Source organism: Gossypium raimondii, chromosome 3 (assembly GCF_025698545.1).
Source record: "Gossypium raimondii isolate GPD5lz chromosome 3, ASM2569854v1, whole genome shotgun sequence".
NCBI lineage: Eukaryota > Viridiplantae > Streptophyta > Magnoliopsida > Malvales > Malvaceae > Gossypium > Gossypium raimondii.
This window is the reverse complement of record NC_068567.1, coordinates 6,871,556-6,898,301: the sequence shown is the minus strand read 5'-3', so window position 1 is coordinate 6,898,301 and position 26,746 is coordinate 6,871,556. Positions and strand designations below refer to the sequence as shown.

At 32.8% G+C, this 26,746-nt stretch overlaps 1 long non-coding RNA gene and 1 other non-coding gene across 2 annotated transcripts; one reads left to right on the top strand and one right to left on the bottom strand.

Moving 5' to 3' along the window:
• Nucleotides 1-20,120: 20,120 nt before the first annotated feature.
• LOC128040027 (small nucleolar RNA R71) lies at nucleotides 20,121-20,226 on the top strand. Its single transcript, XR_008194687.1, has one exon. It is a non-coding gene; the product is annotated as a small nucleolar RNA R71 (small nucleolar RNA).
• A 3,371-nt stretch (nucleotides 20,227-23,597) lies between these two features.
• LOC128039629 (uncharacterized) lies at nucleotides 23,598-26,011 on the bottom strand. The gene is made up of 3 exons (XR_008194076.1): nucleotides 25,838-26,011; nucleotides 25,633-25,688; nucleotides 23,598-23,904 (listed from the first exon to the last, which is right to left on the bottom strand). It is a non-coding gene; the product is annotated as an uncharacterized LOC128039629 (long non-coding RNA).
• Between the last annotated feature and the right edge of the window lie 735 nt (nucleotides 26,012-26,746).

Below are 26,746 nucleotides of genomic sequence, written 5' to 3'. Positions count from 1 at the left end.
CGTCCTATTTCTAGGATTGCATGCAACTCCACTCAATTATGCTAGATCTACTATTAAACAGGGACTTTTGCTCCACTGAAATAAGAATATTAAACATGAATTAATATTCCTAAAATATTAAAACACGAAATAAACATACATAATTGAGAACAATAATCAAGTATTTATCATGTAATTAGAAATCAAATAATAAGATTCATCATAGGTTTCATATTCCCTAAGTATCTAGGGAATTTAGTTCATAATCTGAAAAGAAAACATCTCAAGTTAGAAAAAAAATACATAAAGAAATTCAAATAAACTTCAAAAGAAGTTAAAAGGTGTAATACCCCAAAATTTTTTCAATAAGATATTATCTTTGATATAATAAAATAAGGATATAAAGCGAAAAAAAGGAGAAATTTTGGAGTTATGTCAACATTGGGAAGTATATTATGACATATTAGTTCGAGAAAGGATTAAATCGCAAAAGTGAGAAAAGTTTTGTTGCCCAAGAGTAAATACTCAAAAATTAAGGGGTTAAAGTGTAAATATGAAAAGTTGAAGGACCAATGGTGTAAATATTTTAAGGGTTGAATGATCTAGAAACTAAGGAAAATGGATGGATTAGGACCAAATTGAAAAATGTGAAGAATTTTGAGGGACTAAATTGCAATTTTACCAAATTAAGTGATGACTCAAGGATGGAATTTTAAAGATCATGAAGGGAAAAATGGTCAATTAAAAGAGGGAGAAATCTAGAAGATAATGATGATGTTGGAAATATTTTATATTAAATAAATAAATATTAGTTTATTAGTATTTTAAATTGATTTTTAAATGATATTTTATTATTTTATTTAGGATATATATAAGAAAAGGAAGATGAAGAATCATGCAACCCACCATTTTTCCATGCACCAACGTGAGAAAAAGAGAGAAAGAAAGAAAGTTTTGCTTTCTTTACAATTTGGTCCTTCCACCAAAAAAATTCACCATTTTCATCTAGAAATCAAAAGAATGTCCATATCCATCAAGAGAGAAAGATAACAAGGAGACTATGGGGAGCTAGAATATCAAGTTAGATTCAAGAAATAGAAGCTGGAGGAGAGAGAAAATCAAGTTAAAGATTGAAATCAATATGAAAAGGTAAGAACATCAAGATTTTAATATATTTTTAAGTTTAATATTATTTAAAAAGTATGGAAATTATGTTAATGTAAAGTTTTCATATATATGGTCCTATGTTCTTGATATGTTAGTGAAGAGAAAATAAGAGAAAGTGATGAGAAATAGTGTAGAGAAAGAAAATAAGGGTGTTATAAACATGATAATTAACATCATGCACTAAAACAGTTTTGGACAGCAGCAGTAGGTTACGTTGAAAAATCCCCAAAAATTGTAGAAATTGAATTAGAGGATGACTAAAATATGAAATTAAATATTATTGAGCCTAGTTTCTTATAAAAGAAATAGTGTAAGCAATGGAATTGTAAATCATGAGATATAATAGATTTTGTGAGACAATGTCAGAATGAATTTAGGTTCCCCTGTTCTGACTTTGGAAAATCATCAAAAATTTTACAAAAATTATTATGAGTTATAATTTATATAATTAGAATCATTAATGAGTCTATTTTTAGAAGAAACAAACAGTAATATCATTCGAATTCTGTATAATGAGATAATTAATTTTTAGTGAAGAGGGTCGAAGCGTCGAATAGCAGAACATAGGTGACTTTAAAGAATAAACTGTACTTATTGGCTAAAAAAAATTCTGAAAATTTTATGTAAGAAGATATGTGAATCTAGTTTTAGGGAAAATTAGCGGATGCTAATTTGGAGTTCTGTAGCTTTGAATAAATTTACAAGTAAATAGTGAAATCATAGATAATGTTACTTATAAGCATGATATATAAATTAAGGATGTGGAATGGAGAGGAGGAGGAGGAAAATATATATATGAATATTCAGCTAGCATGAATAATTTGCACGTTTCAGGCTCAGGGACTAAATTGAATAAAAGTAAAACTTTATGGGTAGTTTTGTAAAAATGTAAAAAAGACCAAATTGCGTGAAATGGATTGTTTATTTATTTAAATTACAAAATTGAATGAAATTAGAACAAGATCGAGTGAAAACATGTTTTAGGGATTAAATTTAAAATTGTTGAAATTATGAAAAATTCGATATTTTATAGAATTCATGGTGTTATCAATAATTATGGGAATAATTAGGCTTAAAACAAGGATTAAAATTACAAGAATTTATTTTTCTGAGCCTAAGGATTAAAATAGTCATTAATTAAAAGCTTAGGGGCAAAATGGTAATCTTACCCAGAGCATTAATTGAATGTACCAGAATATGAAATGAATGAAAATGATGATCAAATTTATTTATAAAGATCCGAATGACTCAAATACGAGACTTGAACATGAAAAAGAAAAGACATCGGATTAGTGAAATTGTAAACATGAACAAGTAACGAGGTAAGTTCGTGTAACCTAAATTATATTCTTAAATGCTTGAAATGTCTGTTATTGATGTGAATATGATTTAAATTTTCATTGAAACATTGATGTATTTGATAAAAAGGGGAAGAAATCACGGTTGAATGAAAGGAAAATTCGATGGATCTTTAAAAAGGAATTGACGGTAAAAAGAATCTATCTCGGACGGGTGATCCTATACTGATATAGCCCTCCTGAAGAAAATGTGTGAAAAAGATCTAGCCTGGACGGGTGATCTTGATATAGCCCTCCCGAAGAATATGTGGAAAATGGATTTAGCCCGGACGGGTAATCCGAATTAGGGTCTGAATTTAGCCTGGACTGGTAATTCAGATCTAAGCTCATTAGAGTAATTGTCATTGTAGGGATTTAGCACGGTGGTAATCCCGACAATACTCTATGAGTTTATATTACTGAGGATTTAGCATGGGTAGTAATCCATTGTAAGAAATGAGGTTCGCGGGAGTGTGCTCTCTTGCAAGGGATTTAGCCTGGACTGGTAATCCCACTGTAAGAAATGACGTTCGCGGGAGTGTGCTCTCTAAATTGGAAAATGTGATTACATGAATATGAATTGACGGACCCGAATTTGTACACTAAAGTGTACCCCTGAAAATCCATCGAAATTCCGAGAAACTCAACAGGATAAAAATAGAAAATGATAAGTACTTAAAATCATGAAATTAAACTTGAAATACATAGAAATGATAATTGTTTGATATGCTGATATATGACATGGAAAATACATGTATGTGAAACTTGCCTGCTAATTATGCATATTCAAGATTATGAACTGCTACTGGAATAAATATACATTGAACTTATAAAAATTATGGTACATGAAATATTGTCATAATGAGTTGAATGATTTATATTTAAGAAGAAACAACAAGAAAATAATATGTATCATGACATGTAAATATGTGACTATCTTTGATACGTTGATACAAGGAAAAGTATGTGTATTAAGACGAGTAATAAATTTAAGTGAGACATGGCAAGAAAATAAGTTTGTCAATATTAAAGTACGCTAACCAATGTTGTTGCTTGAAGTTTAGGCAAGTGCCAAATTACTGTTGAATGGTAATATGTTTAATTATAAGATGCATTGGAATGGTAAGTGCTTACATGAAAATATAATTGAGCTTATGAAAGAGTGGGAAGGTTCCAGTTATGCAATTTCTTATGAAAATATTTGTTATGTGATACGCCCGTATGAATCCTGCACCTAATTCGGAAATAAAAAAAAATCTAAAATCTATATATATATTTAGGATCCTGCGAAAAATTCCCTATGATTCCGATTTAATCTCAGTAGGTTACTAATGAATTTTTTGGGCTTCGAGGGCCCAATAGAGGGACGTTATGATTATTTTCAGAATATGAATAATAAATGACTCAGAATTATTGAAAATGTTCAGTAAACTCCGGTAATGCCTTGTGCTCTATTCCAACAACGGATACGGGTTGGGGGTGTTACAAAAGGAGATCTTTAATCTTGAATAGATCTGCTTTTGAGTTGGCTCTGATAATGTTGTTCGAGTAATTTCTTCAATCTTCTCTGCGTCATCCTTAGGTCTTCTTCTAATTGTTATTTATAGACTTTAGAATGCCCAGAAAGCCTAAGAATTGGGTTTTTTCGCGTGTTTGAGAAATAGGGTGCGAAATCAACATGGTCTGGCACATGGACGTGTGGCTAGCCCGTGTGGAAATGCTCAGGCCGTGTGGATGCTGAAAACAACTCTTTTTGCTCGATTTTGGCTCGATTTTGGCTCCTTTCACTCCCCTATGCTCACCTAAATATAGAAACATGAATTTAAAGGATTAGGAGCATCAAATTCACTAATTTACATAATAATAATAAAAAAAATCCAAAAACGCATCAAGAATGGATTAAAAACATGTTACTTTTATAGCTTATCAAATATCCCCACACTTAAGCGTTTGCTTGTCCTCAACCAAAATCCTCAACTCTCAATTAAAATTAATCTTTCTCAACTTATAATTCTCATCAATGATGTTTCGTCATAATTTACAAATAATCGTACATTGATAATTCAACTAAAAGAGCACTAAAGATTCAAAGAATCCAAGTTGAATATTTTTAAAGCATGAAAACATAGGTATTTCCATTTATCTAAGTAATTACCTTTAATTCAAAATCTACAAGAATCGACAACCTCACTAAAGATTCACTCAAAGTGTTTAAGGTTCAAAAATAAGTACTAAATAGTCAAACATGAAAAGCCATTACCATAGGCTTGCATGAAAATCAAATCTCCACCACTATAAAATGAGATGATACACAAATCAAAAGGTCTTTAAGAGGTTGTAATGGGGCTTAGGTTAAAGGGTGTGGACAAAGGCTAAAAAATTTGGTTAAAATCGAGATTGAATTGATAAATTACCAAACTAGAAAAATAAACAAATGCTGAATTAAAAACAATTACATCAATAGAAAAATGTTCAAGAATAACACGAGCTTCTTCTTAAAATATGAATTTAACTGTTCAAGCTCAATTAACATAGAACTAAATAATAACCAATATATATGTATTTTTTTAAAACAAGAAGAAATAATTCAGCAACTTAAACAAAAGGTTTAATCAGGCAATTAACCAAATCAAATCTCGATAAGAATAGAGACAATAAAACAGGAAAAATTCTCAATGAGAAAAAATTAAGTTATGGGTAAAAATTAATGGGTGAATCAAGAAACGGTGTGTTAGGCTCAAAGGGGTTCACTAAGGGTTAATTAGGTAGGTAGGTTTTTTATGGGATAAGTGGGTTAAAACCTAAGTGCCTTTATCATCCTAGTATATCAAATCAAAGGTGTGGTCTTGACATACATAATCGAGGCAAGTTCTAGAATAACAAATAAATTGTAACACCCCTAACTCAAATCTGTCGCCGGAACAGGGTTATGGAGCATTTGTCAGACATTTCATTTCATCTAGCATTCATATTAGAAACCAATCATTATTATACATATTATCCCTTAAACGAGCCATCGAGATCCAAATTATGCATTAGAAACAAATAGGGACTAATTCGAAAACTCAGAAAATTTTTCAGAAATATTTAAAATTTTCAACACTGCAGGGGTCACACGGCCATGTGGCCAGGTCATGTGACTCACACGGTTTGGAGACATGCCTGTCTCTCAGGCCATGTGGGCATTCTGTTTCGTGCAGATTTAAAATACAGGGGAGACTACCACACACGGTTGAGACACACACCGTGTCTCTGCCCGTGTAGATGAAAATAGACTATTTTACAAGCCATATTTCTCACCCAATTTGTTACTAACCTAGCCCCACCAATTCGCAAATCTACAAACTATAATATAGCATTCAGCATAAGCTAAAATAAGTGACTAATCTCAATAATTTACATATAAACCAACATTAAACATGTAATACCCCGAAAATTACTATAGTAAGAAAGTAAGATAATATATTTGATATAGAAAAATAAGGAAATAAAGTGAAAAAAGGAAATTTTGAGTTATGGCAACATTGGGAAGTATATTATGACATATTAATTCAAGAAAAGATTAAATCGTAAATGTGAGAAAAGTTTTGTTGCCCAAGAGTAAATACTTAAAATTTGAGGGGTTAAAGTGTAAATATGAAAAGATTTAAGGACCAATAGTGTAAATATTTTAAGGGTGGAATGATCTAGAAACTAAAGAAAATGGATGAATTAGGACCAAATTGAAAATGTGAAGAATTTTGAGGGACTAAATCATAATTTTACCAAATTAAGTGATGACTCAATGATGAAATTTTAAAAGATCATAAAGGGCAAAATGGTCAATTAGAAGAGAGAGAAATATAGAAGGCAATGATGATGTTGGTGATATTTTAGATTGATTAATTAAATAAATATTAGTTTATTAATATTTTAATGAGATATTTTATTATTTTATTATTATTGTATTTAATATATAATGAGAGAAAGAAGAAGAATTATCATCATCTTTCCCATGCACTAACGTGAGAAGAAGAAGAAAAGAAAGAAAATTTTCTTTTCTTTACAATTTGGTCCTTTCACCAAATACTCACCATTTTCACTTAGAAATCAAAAGAATTTTCATATCCATCAAGAGAGAAAGATAACAAGGAGACTATGGGGAGCTAGAATATCAAGTTAGATTCAAGTTAAAGGTTGAAACTAATAGGACAAGGTAAGAACATCAAGATTTCAATATATTTGTAAGTTTGATATTATTGAAAAGCATAGAAATGATGTTATAGTAGAGTTTTCTTATATAAGGTCTTATGTTCTTGATATATTAGGAAGGAATTAAGTGAAAGTGATGAGAAATATTATAGAGAAAGGGAATAAGGGAGTAATAGATTTAGTAATCAACATCTTGCACTAAAACAGTTTTGGACAACAGAGAGGTTAACTTTGAAAAATTACCATAAATTTTAGAGATCTAATTAGAGGATTAAAAAATATGGAATTAAATCTTATTGAGTCTAGTTTCTCATAGAAGAAATGGTGTAAGTAATGGAATTTTAAATCATGAGATATAATAAATTTTGTGAGACAAGATCAGAATGAATTCAGGTTCCCCTATTTTGATTTTGGAAAATCATTAAAAATTGTATAAAAATAATTGTGGGTTAGAATTTGTATTTTTAAAATTATTAATGAATCTATTTTCAATAGAAACAAACGGGAACATCATCCGAATCCCGTAAGAGGAGATAATTAATTTTTAGTGAAGAAGGGTCGAAACTGTCAGATAGCATAACATGGATGACTTTAAAGAATAAACTGTATTTGTTGGATAAATCATAAATTTTGAAAATTCAATGGTAAGAATATATGTGAGTTTAGTTTCATATAAATTTATCGGATCTTAATTCAGAGTTCCGTTGCTCAAGATATAAATAATTTAGTGACTATGACTCAAGTGGACAACTTTTCTTGAACATATAAATAAATAGTGAAATTATAGATAATGTTACATATAAGCATGCTATATACATTAAGGATGTGGAATGGAGAGGAAGAGGAGGAAAATATATGATTATTCAACTAGCATGAGTTTTCATTAAAAATGACTAATTTGCATGTTTTAGGTTCAAAGACTAAATTGAATAAAACTAAAATTTTAAGGGTAATTTTGTAAAATGTCAAAAAGTGACCAAATTGCATGAAATGAATTTTTTATTATTTAAATTAATAAATTGAATGGAATATTAATTTATATCAAGATTAGGTGGAAATTGAGAAAATAGAAAATTACCAAAATGTCCCTAGATTATGGTATTTACGTAATTTAGCTTGGTAAGTTCGTATGAACTATATTCGTATAATTTTAATTAAAGTGAATGTTATTTGGTGATGAATATTATATAAATATTTGTTTTATTATTGGAATTGAGTTATTATTGGTAATATGTATAATTATTAGATGCATTGAAATGATTACCGGAAGCTCGATTGGGTTGGAAGCTTGTCGGAGATATATCACACTATCCATTGGTACTATCAGTAATTTTGGATGATTTGATTCTGGTTATAATGGCATGTAACACCCCCTAACCCCAAACCGTCGCCGGAACAGGGTTACGAGGCATTACCAGACATATCAAACAGTTTACGAATAATTCATAATAAAATAACAATTGTAATATAATTGTATAACTAAATCCATATAATAAACTTTTGAAGTTCAAAACATGAATGAAAAAGTGAAATGAAACTCGTTCAAATACTCCGAGGTTTTTTTTTTACAAAATTTAAACATTTCGACTTATTTTTGCATAATACCTCCTGCAATTAAGACCATAGTATTTCCAATCTCAACCAATTCAACCAATTCATTTCACATTCTCAATTCTGTTCTAAATACCTTCTAATCAACTTAATCAACATAACATCAATTTAAATTTAACAATGTAATAAATTAAATAAAGATCGATAAACTTCTTTCATTATAATTCATAAACTTATACTACTAACATTTTAATCATTCATACTAAAACATAACAACCTTTATACACATCCTATGTACATGCCACATTTCCAAAATAAAATATACATCACCAAAAGTATCTTTGAAGTCAGTCCGGTTTTGGATCTTTGGATCGAAGCTTGACCTCTACAACTGCAAGACGGAAACAACCGTGCATGCATTTGAGTATGCATATACTCAGTGGTATCACTATAATTCAATTTATAATTAAATGCATTAAATCACACATACTTTTCATCACAATTATCACTACTAATAAACAATTCAATCTTTTGATATTAGCAATTAATTATATATAAATATCATTCTTTTTTTTTCTTTATTTCAAATTTCACTCTTCACATATAATATATCATTCGAGATTAGTTTTATCAGTAAATTTATTTCATTTATCCTATTAACTTGGCCGGACTCATGGATACACTAATTCCAACCAAACACACAAGTAAACAAGAATCAAGATGTGATAAGAATAAGAAAAGTAATGTATTCAACACACAAAGTCTGAATCAGAATGATATGATAATGATTTCGACACACAAAGTGCGAATTGGTAATGATAATGAGAATCGGCACATAAGTGCCTAATCGATTTCAAGCAAATACACCGTACTCTTCCATATCCTATGGCATGCCAACTATATCCGACTAGCCCGACTAGTTAATAGGGTATTTAATTCACTTTCAGTACAATTTTTCATCTTAGTTCAGTATTAATTATAAATTCCTTATTTCAATCAGTTTCACAGTATTGCAGTAATCACTACTACAGTAATTTCACAATTCAATACATTATATCGTAACAAATTTTCAAGATTTTCACAATTCACGCAAGACTCAAACAATATCCAAGATTCCATAATTTAATTCAATATCGGTTTCAATTCCATTATCACATTGTAAATTTATCAATTATTAAACACTTACCTTAAAATACTTACCACACATAATTAGCAAATTAAACATTTAATAATAATAAAGTTTGAATTGTAGTGATACAAACCGTAATTCTCGTGTCTATTCCTCGTCTACTTTTTCCTTCCCTTTCCTCGTGGATGCCTCGGGTGCGATATTAGCTACGAAAAAAAATTAAGATAATTTTCATAGTCATTAGCACAACACAATTTAATTGCTGAAATTTTTATCTAACTTTTACTTTAATTTCAATTTAATCCTAACTAAACCTATATATTTTCTTTCTCAATTCATACCTTCTTACTACTCAATTTCTTGCCAAACTCACATTTAACTATCTAATTTTTATCATATTTTCATAATTTCGAATTTATTTCAATTTAATCCTTAGAATTCAAAATTTATAGTTTAGTTTACAATTCAATCCTTTATTCAATTCCAAACAAAATTCCTATCAATTAAACCCTTAATTCCATCATTTAATCAACATAAACCCTACTCAAAAAATCTATCAACTTCCAAAACCTCAACTTATTTTCAATAAAACTTTGTTTTAAACTTCTAAAACATCTAAATTAAAAGAAAAGGACTTGATTGACTTACCAAATTAATTCCAAGCTTTAAAACCCTATTTTCCTTTTTCTTTCTTTTTCTTCTTTCTTTCCCTGTTTCGTTTGCTTCTCTGTTTCTTTGTTCTTTCTATTCTGTTTCTTTTCTTTTGCTTTGTTTTTATTTCCTTTTAATTTACTTTATGTTTTGTTAATTATTATATATTTTATTCTAAATATTTATTTTAATAACAAGTATAATTAATACATTTGTACCATATCATAACCTTACAATTGTCACTATTTAATTTGTTTATCAATAAAAATCTCATAATATAATTAATTAATTAATTAATTAATTAATATCTTTTACTTAAATTTTAAGTAAATAATAATTATAATACAAGTGTATATTTATACATTATTACACTTGTACCATCTTATCACCACACATTTGTCTTAATTTTAATTTATTCCATAATAAAATAATACAATTAATATAAATTACAATTTAAATAAATAATAATAATAATAATTATTATATACATATAATATTTATATATAACTTAAATAAGTCTTGAATTTAACGCATATATGCCGCCTCTTTCCATGTAAGTGGCTTAATTGCCACTTTAGTCCTTTTTACTTTCTTTTAATTTATAATTAGACTTTCACTCTTTATTCGATTTGATCCTTTTCTCCTAATTATTCTTAATTAGACTAAATTCACCTAATTAAGCACTCAACTAAACTCATAATTACTTCTAATAATTATTTATGACTCAGTTTACTAAGACAGAAGCCCGATAATATACTTTTCCGGTGCCCACAGATTTTGGGTCGTTACATGGCATGTATAAGTTAAATTGGCCAATGTTAGCTCATTAATGTTTTGATTTTGATTGGTTATAAATATGAATGCTTGATGAAATGAAATGTCTGTAAATTAATTTGTAAACTTCGGTAATACTCTATAACCCTATTCTGGAAATGGATACGGGTTAGGGGTGTTACAAAACAAAATACCTATACATGCCATTATGACCAAAATTAAAACATTCGAAATTACCGACAGAACCGATGGATAGTGTGATTTATCTCCGACAAGCTTCCAACCTAATCGGGCTTCCAATAATCTGAAAAGTAAAGGAAAACAATTACGTAAGCAATGAATGCTTAATAGGCTCGTATAAAGTTTAATCATATCAATTCATTTTAAATAAGAAATTTATATATATGCAGAATAATCCAATATTGATACCACAATATTCATAAAGTATATTCAACAACTTTAACTATTCCAAATTTCTAAGTTTTCATTTGCATTTCTTTACTTTCCCCACTCATTCCATATACATAACTCACTCATTCCATATTCATTTGAACTTAGCCCTTTTTTAAAATTAATCACATGATAAACCATTTCATAAGAAATTGCATAATTTAAAACTTACCACTCTTTCATGAGCACAAGTATATTTTCATTTGAGCACTTACCCTTTCAACGCATCATATAAATAAACATATTACCATTTAACCAGTAGCTTGGCACTTGTCTAAGCATCAACAATAACACTTGTTAGCATACTTGAACGTGTTTCATATAAATTCAACATTGATAAACTTATTTTATCAACATATCACACTTGAATTTATTACTCATCAAAAGTTCAATCGATGAATACACTTATTTCAGATCAACACCAATAATAACATTAAGTCTTCAAACATTAATTTCAGATGTCACTTATCAGATCTTACCGAATCGGGGAACGACTTACAAATATGAGTACATCGTATTCAGAAGCCTGAAGGCTACACAGAAGCACATAAATTCTAAACAGAAACCCGTAAGGGTTGAACTGAAGCTCGTAAGAGCTGAACGGAAACCCATAAGGGTTAAACTGAAGCTCAAAAGAGCTGAACGGAAACCCATAAGGGTTAAACTGAAGCTCAAAAGAGCTGAACGGAAACCCATAAGGGTTAAACGGAAACTCATATGAGTTAACTGAAGCTCATAATAGCTAAACAGAAAGTAAACACGAAAGCTCGCAACAAATGCTGAACCTCAATTTACTTGGGTAATTTGCCGTCAATTTCTCCTTTGCACTAAATGACTGTACTCAATCCCACGTTACACTTTAGCCGGATGCTCATTCCAATTCATAATACAACAATATTTATTTTTATTCAATAATATATTAAATACATAATAAATTTAACAACATTTCATTTTCAATAATATATTAAATATGTAACATCTTTTAACAATTTCCAGATAATTATTAAACTTTAACCATACGAACTTACCTTAAGTGAAGTGAAATATTTGCAGGAGTTCAGGGATTATTCCACTATTTTTTTTCAGAGTATCTTCGGACTCTTGGTCTAAAATATAAAATTTCTTATTCATTAGCATATATTTCAGTTCCAATTCATTTCACAATTTATACCCTTCAAAATTTTCAAATTTACATAATTACCCCAACTTTTACAATTTAGTCCTACAACTAGTTAATCTATCAAATCAATTAATTTTTCTCGATTAATAATTTATCCAAATATTGTAGGCTATCATACAGCCCTTAATAAAACATAAATTTAATACCAAACCTTGATATTTAACTATTTTCACAATTTGATACTAACATCAATATTCAACAAAATCACTTTACATTATCATCATACAACAAAATTAATACTCTAAACCCACTTGATATTAATAATTTCTTTCAATACATTAATTTAGACAATAAAAAATTCATTTCATGCAACTTTGGTCTTTTGTACATTTTTACAAAATTGCCCCTAAAATTTTACTTTAATTCAATTTAGTCGCTGAGCCTAAAACATGCAAATAAGCCATTTTTAATGTAAACACATACTAGCTGAATATTCATATATATTTTCCTCCTCCTCCTCCTCTCTATTCCACATCCTTAATGTATATAACATTATCTATAATTTCACTATTTACTTATATGTTCATTCAAAGCTGTCCACTTAAGTCATAGTCACTAAATTATTTATATCTGGAGCTACAGAATTCTAAATTAAGAACTGTTTGATGTTTTTGAAACTAGACTCAAATATATTTCTACCATAAAAATTTTAGAATATATGATTTAGCTAATAAGTACAGTAAAATCTACAAATTTATCCATGTTCTACTGGCTGACAACTTCGACCTTTCTTTACTGAAAATTAATTATCTCTTAGTACGGGGTTTGGATGATGTTTCCATTTTTTCTTGAAAATAGACTCATTAAGTATTTAGAAATATAAATTTAAACCCCTAAGTATTTTTTACAATTTTTATGATTTTCCAAATTCGTAAGAGGAAAACTCGAAATCATTTTGACCTTATCTCACAAAATTTATTATATCTCATAATTTACAATCCATTTCTTATACTGTTTCTTCTAAGAAAACTAGACTCAATAAAATTTAATTTCATATTTTGTTCAACCTTTAATTCGATTTCCACAATTTTGGTGATTTTTCAAATTTAAACCATTGTTGTTGTCAAGAAACTATTTTAATGCTAATTTTACTCTTTCATGGTTCTTTGTATTAACTTTCATTTAGACAAACATAATCATTATACTTTTAATTATTGTCCAAGTTAATCCTTAAAACTCACTTATCATCAAATTTTACTATAACTTCTCTTATTTCAATTATAAATTTCACAAGTTTACAATTTAATTCCTAATATCTTGAAAATTCATTATTTACTATAATTTCACTTTAACATCAATTTGTAACTAATTCACTAACACTTAACATTCCATTTACACTTCCTAACACAATACTTTATTTCACACAAAATTTTTGTACACTTTACAATTTAGTCCTTATTACATAAACATTCAAATTCACATAACCTATTTTCTTTACTTTACAATTTATTCTTTTTTCTACTACTTCAATATACCATTTTAATTTTCATACATAATCTTAGCACATTCACAATTAATTCAACTACTTTAGCATACTCTATACTTGATTAAAATTAAATAAAGTAAATTTCTTGAAGTACTTACCTTGTCTCTTTAATTTCCTCACTTTTTCTACCATTTTCTCCACTTTCACTTCCAATTTATCTCTTCCAAGATGATATTTTAACTCTCTAGTGTCTTTACTTCACTTCTTCTTTTGGGTGGTTATGAAAATTTTCAAAGAATTTGAGAGAAAAGTGAGATTTCATAGTAAATGACCAAATTGTAAAGAAAAGAAAATTTTTTTTCTTTATCTTCTTCTCACGTTGTAGCATGGAAAGATGAAGAGAATTCTTCATCTTTCTTTGCTTATATACTAAATATAATAATATAATGATAATATAATTAAAAATCAAGTCAAAATATTAATAAACTATTATATATTTATTTATTTGATTTTAATCTAAAATATCGCCAACATCATCATTACTCTTCAAAATTATATTCCTTGCTAAATGATCATTTCGCCCTTTATGATCTTTTAAAATTTCATCCTTTAGTCATCACTTAATTTGATAAAATTGCAACTTAATCCTTTATAATTCTTCACCTATTCATTTTGGCCCTAATTCATCCATTTTCCTTAGTTTCTAGATCCTTCCACCCTTAAAATATTTTCACTATTGGTCCTTTAACTTTTTCATATTTACTCTTTAACCCCTCAAATTTTGAGTATTTACTCTTGGGCCACAAAACTTTTCTTACTTTGGTGATTTAGTCATTTCTTGGAATTAATATATCATAATATACTTTCCAATGTTGACATAACTCAAAATTTCCTTTTGTCACTTTATTCCTTATTTTACTATATTAAAGACAATATCTTACTTTCTTCTGTAGTAATTTTTAGGGTATTACATCAATTGACACACTCATAACCAATAATAAAATGAGCAAAAAATGTACGCTCTAAAGTCTCAAAATCTAAAAAAATTTATAGTTTTTGATGTTAATCTTGCAAATCTCAAACTTTAAGGTAATACCTCAATTCGGAAACAACCTAAAAGATTTTAATTCGAAAATAGAATTATCATGCTTGATTCTCTCATGTCTTCAAGTTTAAAACAACCAATGCACAAATATCTATCAATTTAATCTAAAACACATCAATAAAAATCACAAATCGATAAAAATCATTCTTATAGTAGTATGAGAAAATTACTTAAACACAAGACATAATTCAGAGATTTTCTAATAATTATATAAATAACCTCTCCACAGTTAAGATGTACATTGTCCTCAATGTACTAACATAGGTAATCACAATATAGACAGAATATCATAAGAGAAGGAGAAAACTGAGACTGCCCTAAATATTGGATGAAATCCCCAAAATGGTAAAAGCAGAATTGTAGTCAAATCTAAATGTAGAGCATGATTCCGAGCAAACTAATAAGAAAATAAACACAAATTGTGAAAAATATTAAGGGATTAAAACTCAATTAGGAACAACCATAAAAATAAAAATAGAGTTCAACATATAAAAAAATAAGCCCAATAAAAATAAAAATAAAATAAAACAAATGGACTCTATGGTCCTCATCATCAGACGCGTCGGTGTCGTGAATCGTCGGCGCTGAGGAGGAGATATGGAGATGCTGACATATCTGCTGCAATGTCGTGTCAATACTGTCGAACCTTTGAACGCAGTACTGGTCAAAACGAGTGAACCACTCGGGGAGGTCTGCTAAAGTAGCAGCAGAAGAAACAGGATGGTGACTCGAAGATGGAGGCTGATGTGGGTCCTCGTGATGGAGAGGAACATCATCAGTGAAGTCTTCAGGTTCATTCTGAGTGTCAGAATGAAATAATCGATACTGAGGAGGATCTACTCCACGACGCCACTCGATCATCTTTATATGAATCATGCTTGAGATTTCCTGTGGGGACATCTGGCTGACGAATGTAAGTGTAGAGGACTGCTCTGGTGTGTCGAGGAGACCGAAGTGTCGAGCAAGGCAAGTCACATAAGGGCCTAAATAGATGAGGCCCTTCCTGTGGCGGTCAGTCTGATGGCGAAAGGCTAAGGCGATGAAGTATGCCAAATCAAAGATATGCCCGGTGGTCATGCTCCATAGAAATTAAGCATCATGAGTACTAACGAATCTGGTGCTCTCTCTCCTACCGGTCAAAGTGTGAGCTAAAAGTGCATGAAGATATCATAAAGCTGGAGAGAGAGAAGTCTCCTTCGAACGACTCGCGTCATAGGGTGTCTAACTCGCTGTAAGCTCTGCCCAACAATGAGATGGGGTGTAATGAATGTGCCGATGTAGACGAAAAAAATTCTCGGCACTCATAAACTCCTCAGTGTAGAGCCCCATAGTAGCACCGAACTCGGGGACACTCATCTAGCGCACCAAGCCACCGAGTCTGAAAGTGATGGTGCTTGGCTTGTCATGAGTCGTCATGACCTGCTGTAGAATAAATGTCGAGCAAAAATCCATAGTCAACTCCATGTATGTGGGATCAATAATGGAGAAGAATCTATCTCATGGGGTTGTGGTAAGAAAGGTACGAACATCATTAGCTAGTCGGACCTGCTCCAACGCGGCCTAATCAATACATCAGTGTAGGCCTAGTGGGCTCTGTCGAAGTAACTGAAATAAATCCTCCTGAGGGCCCGCAGAAAATCGTAGATAAGGATGGCGGGCCTCGACGAAAACGCTCGAGGAGGAGGTCGTACCATGGGTCTTTCGCTTTTTCGAAGTGGGGACGACAACCTTAGACTTGCTATGAGTGTTTGTAATGGTGTATCTGCTATAAAGAGATCAAATAAATCAAGTTGACGAACCAACATAATAGGAGCAAGCTAATAAGAAATAAATATCCAAGTTCAGCTCAACAATTGGACTAAATAGAAAATTGACTAATAAGCAGAATGCTACTACCAAATAAAAACACAGTATAAAAGTAATAATGATCAATATAAAAATTAATAAAAAAGCATAGTATGAATAAAATCAAAAGAAAATTAACTTAAAACAAACAAAATGCATATATCTGCTAAAAGAAGGGAAAAAACATAATAGAATAAAATAAAGGAAAATACAATAAAATATAAACATGTCCAGCCCTACATTAAGAATAAACAAATTAACATTAAAAAAATAATCAAGAAGAAATAAAGAAACAAGTAAAAGCATTAAAAATAATATAATAAAATAATATTAATAATAAATAAATAAAGAAATAATAATAAAATAGGAAAATGGGCAAAAGGGGAAAAATAAGAACCGGCGGCGACTGGCGCGCGACGAGGCTGAGAAAAGGCTGAGAAAGGGTAGAGGGATGTGACACAAGGGTGGTGCATTCGGGGTGGAGTGTGTGCGACATGGTTGGGAAAAGGAGGTCGGTTTGGAAGGGTGAGGTGGGGCTAGTCGACGGGTGTAAGGGCTGTGAGGGTGGTTAGTCGTGAGGGTGTGTGAGGTGGACTGTGAAAAGGGACAAATGAGAAGTAAATGACACCGGTGGAAAGGGCTGTGAGGATGCGCGAGCGTGGGTGTGAGGGAGGAGGAAAAAGAAGAAAAAGAAAGGAAAAAAGGGAAGAAAAGGGAAGGGCGAGGTGAGAGGATGTCGACAGGGAGAGACGAGGGGATTGTAGAGAGCGACAGCTAGGTGGAGGGGTTTGGAGAAGAAGACAAAGTTAAAAAAATTACGGTTTAGGGGTTAAAAGGGGGCATGGCCGTGTGAGGCCGGTGTTGGGCCACACGACCATGTCACAAGCTCGTGTGGCTCTTCCTAGCCCTTGTCGATAAAAATTTTTAACCCAGTCTTTACACGGCAATGTCGCATGGCCGTGTGTAACCTCCTTCGCTTCTCCCACGCTTGTGTGAACTCTCACATGCCCATGTGGCTCAGCCGTATCTCGCACACAGCCATGTGCCTTGGCCGTGTAACTCTCTGACTTGATTTCAAAATGAAAAAATTAGCTCCAGGTTTCACATGGCCTTGGACATGCCCGTGTGGACTATTTTAGGCTGTGTCTCTGTCGATTCTTGGAAAAATTAAGTCCTAGGATCCACACGGCCAAGGACACGCCTGTGTGTCCAGGCCATGTGGCACACATGGCCATGTCGTCAGGTCGTGTTGGTAAAAAAACATTTTTTTAAAAATTAATTAATTTTAAAAATATCATGAAATAAAATTAAGAAAATTAGCAGTGTTAACACTCGAGTTGCCTCCCAAGAAGCACTTCTTTAAAGTCTAAGCTCGACTTATCTCATATTCGCACGGTCATAGTGGTTCGCAGTGTCGAAACTCTTCTTTCTCGCTGTCAATTCCATTATCAAAATAAGGTTTGAGTCGAGTACTATTCACTTTAAAAGTGTCAAATTCAGAATGATTTACCTCGACTGTACCGTAAAAGGAGTTGCTCCGTTTACATTAAGCTTTGAAGTGGCAATACATGGATTTGTGTTATCTAGTAGTACCTTGTCCCCAACCTTAATTTGGTGTCTTCCATCTATATGCTCATTATGGTGTAGCTTTGGTTTTGTACCGTGTATTCTCGGTTTCTCCTTGACATGTGTCTGTCATTCGTCTAGTTCATCGATTTGTAGCATTCGTTCTTTATGAGTCGTTCTGTTTTTGTTGCATGGACTGGAACGTGGCTCCATCATGTTCCCCGAGGGGTTTCCTGCAAAGAAGTTTGAGCCACAAGGTTACTCATATTAATAGAACTCGTATAATCATCTCAATCACTGGATATTTTAGCAGAAACACGAGCTTGGAGAGTAATTGTGTCATCACCTACACGAAGTATTAGTTCACCTATACCAACATCAATAATAGTTCTGGCAGTTGCTATTAAGGGTCATTCTAAAATTAAAGGTACGTCACTATCCTTATCCATGTCTAAAACAAAAAAATCAACTGGGAATATGAATTTATCAATTTTCACAAGTACATCTTCAATTATACCCCTAGGAAATCTAATGTTTCTATCTGCTAATTGAATACTCATCCTAGTTTGTTTGGGTTTCCCAAGATCTAATTGTTTAAACATTTTATATAGCATGACATTAATACTAGCCCCTAAATCAGCTAAAGCATTATTCACATTTAAACTACCAATTAAACAAGGAATAGTAAAACCTCCTGAATCTTTCAATTTGTTGGGTAGTTTATTTTGCCAAATAGCTGAGCAAACTGCGGTTGCCAAAAGCTCATTTAAAAATTTTACAGAATTGGGCATCTGCGAAAGAGCTTCAATAAACAGTAAGTTAATATGCAACTTTTTCAGAAGTTTAAGAAATTTACCAAATTGTTGGTTAGTGTGGTTTTTCTTCATTGCATTTAGATATGGAACTCGAGGTTTATATTTTTTACCAACCGATTTTTGTTCATTCTGGATTACCTCTACCTTACCTTTACTTACCACACTTTCTTGCCTCGGTTCTGGTTCAAATTCAACTAACCCTTCTTCATCTCGCACAGTAATTGCATGAAGTTGCTCCCTTAGGTTAGTTTTGGTATTACTAGGAAAGCTACCTTGTGGTCATTTTGAAATTAACTTCGCAAGTTGACCGATTTGGTTCTCGAGCCCTTGAATCGACGCTTGTTAATTTTTAAGTGTTGTTTCGGTGTTTTGGAAGCAGGTTTCTGACACCAAAATAAACTTCATCAACATCTCCTCAAGGTTCCGCTTTTTCTCTTTTTGGTAAGGTGGTTGAAAGCTTGGAGGGGTTGTGGTCTTTGGTTTCCTTGATCACTCCAAGAGAAATTGGGATGGTTCCTCCAACCTGCATTATAAGTGTTACTGTAAGGATTATTTTGAGGTCTAGAATTATTACCCATATAGTTGATTTGTTCGTTCTCTGTGCTAGGACCGTAGGGTAAATATTTTGGATTGATTATTCCTCCTCCATTTACATTGCATTGCATCACCGGATGTACCTGTGTAGAAACACATAAACCATCAATTTTCTTATTTAATTGTTCTACCTAATTTGATAACATGGTGACTGTATCTAGGTTGAAAACACCGGCTGCTCTATTGAGCTTCGTCTTCGTGACTTGCCACTGATAATTATTTAGTGTCATCTCCTCTATAAATTCTTAAGTCGTTTCAGGTGTTTTATTGTTCAGAGCACCACCGGCTGTTACATCGATTAACTGCCTAGTTGAGGGATTCAAACCATTGTAGAATGTTTAAACCTGTAGCCATAGAGGTAACCCATGGTAAGGGCACCTTCTCAATAAATCCTTATACCTCTCCCATGCATCATATAGAGTCTCTAAGTCAATTGCACGAAGGAAGAGATATCATTCCTCAGCTTAGCTGTTTTAGCCGGTGGAAAGTACTTCAATAGGAATTTCTCGGTCATTTGGTCCCATGTGGTGATCGAACCTCGTGGTTGAGTGGTAAAGAATTCAACCACTGTTTAGCTTTATTCCTCAACGAGAAGGGAAACAACCGTAGGCGACGTCAGAAATGTCATTTATCTTGAAAGTATCATAGACTTCTAGAAAGTTAGCCAAATGAGTATTTGGATATTCGTCTTGCAAACCATCGAACTTCAGTTTAAAATTATTCGCAGCAATGGTAGGTCTCACAGTACTCGAATTAGCCCCAGTTAGAGTGGGCTTGGCATAATCGTACATCATACGAGGAGTAGGATTCGGATTTGCTAGACTCGCAGTAACCACAAGAGGTAGCTAATTATTCTGATTATCAGCCATCTACTCAGTAATAATAATAACGTCCTCTTGCTCTTCCACTATATTCTGTCGACTCTGTCTTGCTTTTCTACGGTTTCTGCGAGCTGTACTTTCAATTTCACTATCAAATACTAAAGGTCCTAACGAGTTTCTTCTAGTCATAAATTAAAGGAACCTGCCAGAAACAAATAAAAGAAAAAAAAATAGAAAACAAAAATAAAAAAATAAAAATAAAATGCAATAAAAATAAAAAATGGCTAAATTAATAAAAATCGAGTGTTCCTAATATTTTAGTCCCCGGCAACGGCGCCAAAAACTTGATGGTTACTAAACTAACTATAATTACGACAAAGGCAAGCGCACCTATCGAACAATAGTATAACTATGGTGAGTAGGGAATATTCTATCCATGAAGACTAAAAGTACTAGTATAACATAGGCGTGTAGCCAGCCCGTGTGGAAATGCTCAGGCCGTGTGGATGCTGAAAAGAGCTTTTTTTGCTCAATTTTGGCTCGTTTTTCGTTCATTTTTCTCCCTTATTCTTACCTAAGTATAGAAACATGAATTTAAAGGATTAGGAGCATCAAATTCACTCATTTACATAATAAATAATCCAAAAACACATCAAGAATGGGATTAAAAACATGTTACTTTTATGGCTTATCACTTACTAAACATTTATTGTTTACGTAGTTATTTTTCTTAACTTTTTAGACTATCAAAAGCTCGATCGAGTTGGAAGCTTGTCGGAGATTTATCACACTATCCAGCGATTATATCGGTAGATGTTGATGTCTTGGTTAAGGTTATAGTGGCATGTATAGGTATTTTGGCTAATGTTAGCCTATGTGTTTTGGCTGTGGAAATGACCATTTGGTTAGTTTGCATTTTAGCGTTTTGTTGGTAAAATGATATATATTATAAGTTGTATATAAGTAGCATTGTAATGGTTGATATATGACTTGTTATGGTTGAATGATGGTAGATAGAAAAGTAGTTGAATGTGCATATTAGATATGACATATAACTTGTTGTGAATTGGTGTTTTGCCATAGTAAGCATCTATGTATTTTGATGCTAATGATTATATGGTACAGTTGGTACCAAATGGTATGTTTTGGTCAATGATTTACATGTTGTGTAATGATGTAAACTTAGTTAGAAGTTAATCTATTATTTTGGACAAATTGAGTACATGGTTATACATGTTTTAATGTTGTCATTTGATGTGCCTTTGGGCATATTGGTTGAATATTATTATACCATATGTGTTTGGCTTGATTATGCATGATTTTGGCACCTTTTGAGGGCTTATGTATATGTGCAAAAGGGATTATAGGTATATGTTGAAAAGGGTGAGAAAAGTGGCTTGTAAAATAGCCTATTTTTGTCCACACGGGCGTGTGTCTCAGCCGTGTGTGATATACGGCCAGGTAGCACGGCCGTGTGTCCCCTATAGTTTTCAAAAGGTTACAAGTCAGGTTTTACACGGCCTAGCACATGGTCTGGCACACGGGCGTGTGAGGTTATTTCGAAGGGTACATGGTTTGGCACATGAGCGTGTGGTTTGGCCATGTGACCCAAGTCAGTGAGTTACAGGGGTATGGACATGAGTTGGGATATGGTCGTGTGTCCCTATTTTGAATGCCTACACGGCCTAAGACACGGGTGTGTCTCTTGGCCGTGTGAGTTACACAACCTAGCCATACAGCCGTGTGACCCCTGCAGTTTGTAAATTTTCATCTTTTTCTTGAAATTTCTATATGTTTCTGATATAGCCCTGATTTGTTTCTAATGTGTTTTAGGGCCTCGAGGGCTCGTATAAGGGACAATATGTATGCTATTGATTGGTTTTGCTATGATTGATGATATGAATTAAATGTTTTAAAATTTTTGATAGTTCTAAAATGTAAACTCTGGTAATGCTCTGTAACCTTGTTTCGACAACGAATATGGGTTAAGGCTGTTACAGCACTCGACTGAGAACTATTTCTACTTAGCAATTAATGGTTTTTATTTAAAATTCTAGATTTACATAAGAGTTTGTAATTTTTGGGACTCCCTGGACTGTATGGTTTTAACTGTTGGTTTTGGTTTCAATTGTTTTCTATCCTGCGTGGTCTGTCAAAACGATTTATGAAAACGACGGTTTCATGCAAACAAAGGTTTTTCTAAAAATACGAACTGGATTTCCAAAATATAATGGTTTCTAAATCTTCCGCTGTAAATTATGTTTTGGCAAATGAATTAATTAAATAACGCTTTCAGTAATAGTTATATAAATGAATATGGGTTACAAAGCTTGGATGATTTATCGAACAACTATACAAAGTTTTATCGAAGTAACACTGATTTCAAAATCCTTCTTTGTAACACTCTCAGATTCAGCCATAACGTCTAGGCTGGGTTTGGGGTGTTACAATCTTCAGGGTATAGAAATGGATTCCAATGAGAGCACCCCCTGTAGTACACTCGTCTTCCAAAATAATCGTAAAATTTCTCCCATTCAGGTCTATAGGGGTAGTATACATCAAAACCAAGGTTACAACCTTCCCGGAACATGTCAAAGAATGGTTGAAATTTTATCCCAACAAGGTTCAGTGGATCGAAAGCCACTTACATGGTAGAAAGCACTCCCAACATAACGATAACAAGAATGATTGTTTTTTCATTTCTTTCTTTCGAAAAACTTTCTTTTCATCAAGGATTAGATCCGCCTCTTCAAACTTTCATTGACAATGTTAATGTGTGCCTCCAGTTGACAAATTCCTCTTGTCTCTCTTTTTCTTTCTCTTTCTGCCATCGATCTCGCTCACATTGAGTCACATCTTCTAAAGGTGTATACCCTACACTAGCAATAGCGCTAATGGCAGCTCTTGTTGTTTGCACTGAAGTTTGTGGCAAGGACTTGGCAAGAGTAGCCTTAAGTAAAGCCTCACTTGATATAACACCCCATACCCGACCCAATTGTCAGGTCCGAGTTTCAGATGCTACACCAACCCGAATAACTTAAAGATACTTCTATGTCTAGTTTAATTACATGCTTGAACAACTTTATTTCAAAATCTAGCTATCATTTAAGCTCGTACAAAATTTGTGATAAATTCCTACGACATTGATTCCCATGAATATTTGCAAAATTTTGGATTGAGACTCTATAACAAATATAATCACCTTAAACCCTGAGGCGAGGCCTCAACGGGTGCCCCTCTATATACATAAACAGTTCCCACACACCACTTCACTTCGATAGAGTCTGGCTTGGTCCCTCTTGATGCCTAAGTCTTTATCTATCCTGCATTCAAACAACAATTCTATAAGTTTAAAAGAACTTAGTGAGATCCACACCTAACTTTAAGCAAAATTATAAAATAATCTTAAGAATTATAGAGTTTGGCTCAAAAATTAACTCATTGAATTTTATTGGAGAATTTGTGAATTCAGTTGGCAATGTCTTTGCCTTAGTCTCTATAAGTCATTTGTTGGTGGACATGACCCTTAATCAGGCCATAGTTATGATTTCTCATTAGGGCCTCACCTCATTTGTCATCGATTCACATCCCTACTGCTCGTAATTTTTACTCCTGGCTGGCGACCCTCAGCATTTTCCAAATAATTGTTGTAACACGGGACCTTACCATAGTACAATATCTTCTTAACATTCTCTTTTCCTTGGGATAACTAGTGCTTACAATGCAACCCTCCATTTCAATCCATTCCTTAAGGAGACTACATTGATCATACAATTTCTACCTTTGGTAGATCAACAAGTTCTTTACCATCTCTCATAGTCCTGACGGACATCCGCTTTCCAATATTTTCTAACTGAATTTACTGATTATTTATCCTTGTGCATGCATTTCCTCCCACGAAGACCATTTTCGGCCTATTTAAATATTTCAACAGACTTTTTATCGGCTTATGACTCGTGATTGCGTCCTATTAGAGTTTATTCTGTGTCTGCTCAGACCATGTGGGATCTGCAGCTTCCCTAGTAGACTAGTTTTGACGTACATTATGTATCTCTTTATCTAAGAAGTCTCTTCCTCTTTTCATCCTAACTTGGGTTGAGGCATTCCCTTAGCCTATTCATTATCGCTTTTGGCAAAATCTTTCATTATTCCAGTGGAATGTGTTCCTTAGACACGCTTAGCTCATTCATTTTTGTGACTTATCGCTCCAGTCATACACAACAAACTTTACTTTAATCCTAGGCCTTCCTTAGGAACTGTAGACTTTCCAGTTTTGATTCTCATTTTTTACGTCCCGGCAGACTACCCCATATTTACTATCCTGACGGACCCTATTGGTTGCCATAGTCAAGCTATGGTATCGCATATTATACCTCTTTTGAGGTGTCGCCCTTTAGGACCTTACCGCTATCGCGGTGTTACCCCATAGAGCCTATTGACCGTCGTCGCGGTGTTGCATTGTGGAACCTAATAACTTTTTTCATGGAGTCATCCCAAAAAACCTATTTCAAATTTCACCTTGATGCTCGAACAATGAAGTATCCCCTCTGCATGGCTCAGAGCTTCGCACATCATGGTTTGCACTCAGCAATACCGTATGGCGGTATCTTAATGAAATTTCATTTTCCCTATTCCTCCATCCATTCCTCCATTTCATCATTCTTAATCTTGATGTTTGAATACCACAGTGTCTCCGTTTCAAGGCCCAGAGCTTCGCACATCACGGTTTGCATTTAGCAATACCGTATGGCGATATCTAATAGAAATTCCCATTCCCAAGTCTTGACTTCATCTATTCCGTTAACACTTTTCGCCACACTACGTATACATTACTCAAGCATATCATACAATTTATCATTAAACACCATTACACAATATTATCTATCATTAACTTTCTACCATAAAACAATCAACAGACAACTGGTAAGAGCTCACACAACATTGTGCACACACACAACTAACTCTTTCTTCAATTCCAGTACATCATCAACATGATACATGTAAGTCACATTACATCATCTATCACCCAAAGTCAAGGTACAGAAACTTACATTGCTTTCTTATCCTTGTCAACTTAGCTTGTCCGAACACCAGAGCCTCATTTGTCCTGGCAATTAAGCATGACAACCATTTATCGATTAAACTAAAAGTGTTCAACCCTTAAAACTCAAAATCCATCATTATAAAGAGGTTTTTAAGAGTTCATACTCTATTTCTTTTTTCAATCAATGAGTACAGAGAGGTAAAGAAGCTTACTAGTTCCTCAATTTCTTTACTACCAGACTTCAATGCACACTACTATTGCAACATGAAGAGCTTCCTTCAACTACATCGTCTTCTTCTTAGAGCAACTGAAGAAGATGATGTTATAAAGAGAAAAATGTGTAAACAGAAATGAGAAATTTTGTTTCCACATACCTATATATATATACTCCCACGACACGATCTTTACTGTTCATCACAACCATTCATCCTTAATCATTTGGTCTCCCACTATGGAACCAATCGGTTCCATCCTAACCAAACCAGGATTGAGATCCAACTATTATAATTCAACCACTAAAATTTATGAATTTCTCAGTGGAGTCTGACAAGCCACTAATCCTTTCAATTTAATATTAACTTCCCTAGATTTCGGGTCAATAAGATACTCGAGTGTTACACTGGAAATAGCTGGTTGTTGGAGGGGAGGGTCAAGACCCGTGAGGTCATAGACAATTATTCCCTTGGACTTTGTAGAAGGTTATTTTCCCGATGACCCACTTTTCTATCGTTTCCTCTCAGAGTCCCCAACACCTTCGCTATACCTTTTTAACCTAGCCAAAGTAGCATTATCTATGCAATACAATAAAGGTAAACCCAAAAAACATACAAAAATGAAAATAAGGGCTATCTGAGAAAATTTTACCAAATTCATCGTCGTTAGTATTAAGAAGTTCTGGAACACCCAAGTGATGATCTTCATACAACTGAGGAATAATTTGATTAGTATTCGAAGGTGCTACCTAATTGCGATCGGGTAGGTGGAAAAGCTTGATGATACGAAAAATGGGTTCCAAGGCCACCCCTCGCAGACTTTTGGCTATCTCGAATCTAATGTGGAAGGGAAAGGTATATTATACTAAGAGTATAATTTTGTCATTCTCGAAACCATCCGTCATGTCT